The 4594-nt window shown below is 48.0% G+C and overlaps 1 non-coding gene across 1 annotated transcript; it reads left to right on the top strand.

Moving 5' to 3' along the window:
* The first annotated feature begins 2534 nt into the window (after positions 1 to 2534).
* Positions 2535 to 2676, top strand: LOC119443248 (U4 spliceosomal RNA). Its single transcript, XR_005190211.1, has one exon. It is a non-coding gene; the product is annotated as a U4 spliceosomal RNA (small nuclear RNA).
* The last annotated feature ends 1918 nt before the right edge of the window (positions 2677 to 4594 follow it).

Consider the following 4594-nt stretch of genomic DNA (forward strand, 5'->3'; position numbering starts at 1 on the left):
ACGAGATAAGCTGCGAGTGCTGCCTCAGAATTTTGTGCGCCGAATTCTGTTATGCTCCCGAGCTTTCCCCTTCACATCTCTTTAAATTCCTTTCTTCCCGTGCGGGATAGGGACCTGGGCTTTCCCTTCGTATGATCTCCCTGCATCTCCTCTCTCTCTCTCCGTATAGGGTAACAAACCGGGCACGTTCTTGATTAACCTCCCTACCTTTCCCTCCTCGCTTCTCTCTCTCTCTCTCTCTCTCTCTCTATATATATATATATATATATATATATATATATATATATATATCCCTTCACGTTCGCACTATTAGCGGTGAAAAGACCCCTCTTGTGACCGGCGGCAGCCACGAGCATAACTGGGCCGTTCGAGTTGTTTGCAGTGCTGCAAAGAGTATGAATGCCAACCCACTGGCGCCTCTCCCAACATTGCCACTTGGCCATATGCGCAAAGTTAATCCTACGTGCACCCGCTGTGGTGGCATATAGTGTCTTTGGCGGGATCAAATGTCGGCCGCGCGCCGACCGCATTACGATGGTAGGCGAAATGCAAGAACGCCCGTGTACGGTGCATTGGGTGCACGTTAAACAACTCCAGGTGGTCAAAATTTTCCGGAGTATCCCACTATACGGTGTGCCTCATATCGTGGCTTTAGCGTGTAAAACCCCAGAATTTAAATTAATTAAATTCGGCGAGTGCGAACTTGCTCACACATTCGAAGGTCCTGGCGTATAGATAGACTCGCTAATGAACAATGTCGATCGGGAGATCCTTATAGCGGCAATCATTCGGACAGAGAAGGCGTACGTATTCGTAATGTGAAAGCAAAAGTGTGAAACGCGGCGTCGAGGTGCTCGATATACTTTGGCGTGCTCCCTCGATGACACATGAACGTTCAGGAGGGGAGTGTCTCGGCTCCTCGCGAAGTTTTCAGCGATGTTGACTTCCCTCGTGCGTGGTAAAATTTGTAAGAGTTATTTCACAGCGTCGTTTAGGGGATGTTTGGGCGAACGAGCCGACAGTGGCATGAGGCGCTGGGTGGCTGACAAGCTGCCAGCTTGTTCAGCCTCGTTGTTCGCGTTGTTTCGTTCACCTGACGCGCTGAGCTGATAAAAGGCGGGACACCGAACGACGTACGTATAGATCTCTAAGTGTTAGCTTAATTATTTGCGACGGTCAAGAGAGAGAGAGAGAGAGCAAGCGAGAGAGGAAAGGCAGGGAGGTTAACCAGAAGTCAGTTTCCGGTTTGCTACCCTACACTGGGGTGGGGGATAAAGGGTTGGAGAGAGTGCAGAGAGCGAGAGAGAGAGCGAAAAAAACGCACACACACACACACACACACAAAGACGCAGGCATAGGTAACAAAGGAGGCGTTCCAATCACAGACGTTCACACAGGCCAGTGGACTTCAGGAACTGCAGGAGCGCTTGCACGGCCTTCTGATGCGATGTTGAGTCGCGTCGATGTTGCAGAATTCTTTCTTCCGATAACGGCTGGTCGCCCAACTGTGTGCAGAGACAATCGCTCTCCGTCGTGCGACGGTCAAATCTTTCAATTGGACCATTGGTCCGAAGCAGGTCGAGGGAAAATGTGCTGAGGGCGTTGTAAAACGAATAGTGGGATGTAGTGAGGTATAGTTGTGAATTAAGAAGCGAGAAGAGGAATTGCGCGCCTCCAGCTGCGCGTGACAGAATATACTACGTAGGGTGGGTTTGTTCATTTTATGTCTTTGATTATTATTACTATTGAAAAAGGGGAATTGGCATTATATTTTAGATTTTTTTTTCATTTTCTTGCGTTAAATGAAGGTCGTAGGGTTCCAGACCCAAGGAAAAATATTGGCAAGCTTCAGAACGCTATATATAGTTTATTGGTACCAAAAATGGCCGACGCCGCAAGGAGTTAAAAACACGTCAGAAAATTATCGGATTGACGTAACGTTGATCAGGGAGGCTCCTGTAAGCAAAGTAAATTAATGGCCTTGAAAAGAAAATTTGGTACATTTCTGTCTGGGTGGGAATCGAACCCGGGACTCCGGGGTGCGAGACGAGCGCGCTCCCGCGACGCCAGGGCGGCTAAATGCGTGCGCTAGAGCGTGCGTCATTGCGCTCGTCACGTCGCAGACAATGGGGAGGACGTGGCGCCACGTCTAGAGTGCATAAAATCAGCGCGTTCATGGTGTTCCGAGGTCTACAGACGGTGTAATGCTTTCGCGTTCCCTCCCGTAAGCAGTATTAAGTGTCTCTGCCGAATTTTTCGTTCAGTTCCGGTTCAATTCCCTGGGCGCAACAAAAACAATTAGCCGTCTCAATGCTTTTTGCAACCACTATAACAGGTTTATCGCAAATAGGTTTAAGCAAACTGTTTATTCTTGATAAAAGAAATGGTTGCAGTGAATACATTAACTAGGATAACACAGCAAATTTTCAGCCATCATAGTATTTGCTGAGATAAACACAATCGTTTCGCTCAAGTACCGTGTCAATATACGATGGTCTGTTACAATGGGCTCTTACGGAATATGAACTGTAGTCAGCTTTGCGCAGAGGCGGTGTCGTACCCAATGAAGTGGTAACTGAGGGGCGACTATTGCTAGTTGAAAACTTTTCCCAATACCCCGCCGGGACGACGTGAAATACCGTCGGCCATGGCAATTTTTGGATGGCCCTACGGGGCTTCTTTTCGAAACCAAAGGAAGACTCAGAAATTGGATCCCCACCATATTTTGTTGTACGTGTATCTGTTATCCATATGTCCCGTCTCGTTACGTGAATCTACAATTAAAGAATATTACGGCAGAACCCACCTCGCGATGACGGTCAACCGTAAAGCGATCGGCATTCAAGCTATACGGCGGTATGACAATGGCCACAAGATGGCGACAAGAGTACTACGACGATGGCGTGACGATGATTGTCTCACGAAGACTGTGTGACGACGACGACGACGGCATGGTCAAAGTCAAATGACGAAGTTGGCGTCATGACAATGAAATGACCGTGACGATGGTGGGACAACTATTGCGTGACGTCTGTGCGACGACACTGGCATGAAGACGACAGCATCACCAGAGTCGGATGACAAAGCTTGAATGACGGTGACGTAATGACCACGTCGGCATCACGACCACAAGCACATACTTAGTGGCCCAAACTATTGGACAATTTGGGCTACTGAGTCGGCGTAGAAAGCGTGATAACGACGGCACGACGAGAGTCAGATGGCGAAGCGGAATGACGACGATAGAACGGCCACGATGGTACGGTGGCATAGAAGGGTAGGTGTGCCGTCCGCCGGACGCGTGAATCGTAGTTTTGCGCTTCTCCGCTTCATGACGACAAACGTGGCGCTGCGGTCAGAGGCCTGTCACAAGCGCCGCACATTCGTGTGCTACTGCGGCCGTATTGCTGTGGAACTGCGGCACATTTAACGTCGTACTTAAAATGAAATCCGTCTTCACAGTGACATCGTAGACAGTTACACATTTCTGAATGCAGCGGCGAGCTCTGTCACTTGCGAAGGTAATGTAGTGCCCTTGTCCGTTAGCTCTTTTGCTTCCCCGTTTGAGGCGCGATAATATAAGAGCTCTTAGCGCTGTTTAGTTCGGTAAAGACGTTAAACTTGAGCCTACGAGGAGAAGCACAGATTCTACGTGGACGAAAAAGCCCTTCGTTAGTTCTTCTGAACCGAGAAAGGCTAAAGTTGGCTCTGCGGGACAGCTAGTGTGTATAGGGGCTATATCCGAACGGCAATACGTGCAGGGTGTGTTTATAACACGAAATGCGCAAGAGAAATGATTTGGCTGGAAAGGATGTAAAATGCAATGGAATAAGTGTTGATATCCGTACAACTAAAATTTCTTGGATCGTTTTTTTTTACCCATAAGTTGATATTCGCCTGGATGTCGGTGAGGGAAACTTGAAGGTGTTGTGGATGTTGCGAAGTCACATTACAGTAGGCAAGGCGGTAACGCTGATTGCAAGGGGTTAACTGTTTATTAAGATTGAATAGCAAGCGATAGAAGGAAACTATTTACACAGACATCAAGACTACGAGTCAAGAGTTACAATGAGTTTACAATTTTGGTCTTCTTTCTTAGCCGAATCTCCACCGACTCCCTTCCAACGGCCCCGCACGTACCTCAATGCATCCCCAACATCACCCTCGCCCATTGTCACAGACCCCGGTGAACGAGGCGCAGACGCCGGACTAAATTCCAAAGCCGACTTATCAGCTTCCGAAAATAATCCCCACGAAAGCAAGGACAATTAAGAGTTGGCCCTCTGGTGCGCCAGCGAACGCCGGTTGCTGTCCAAAGACCGAGTCAGAGCCCAGAGTTGTCAAAACACAACAAAATATATTCTTCACACAGGGCAGTTACACACACACTTGCACACTTAGGCTAGATACAACACAATACAAATCAGATGAGTATTGACAAACACAATAAAATAACGACAAGCACTAAGATTCCGACACGTAAAGTACAAATAAATAGGAACACTAAGTGTCCAATCGTATTCACCGTGTGGGTCTTGAAGTCAGACGATCTCGGCGTAACTCGGGCAAATCTCGAAGAAAGAACTTCTTCCGG

This window comes from Dermacentor silvarum, chromosome 2, assembly GCF_013339745.2.
Source record: "Dermacentor silvarum isolate Dsil-2018 chromosome 2, BIME_Dsil_1.4, whole genome shotgun sequence".
Lineage (NCBI taxonomy): Eukaryota > Metazoa > Arthropoda > Arachnida > Ixodida > Ixodidae > Dermacentor > Dermacentor silvarum.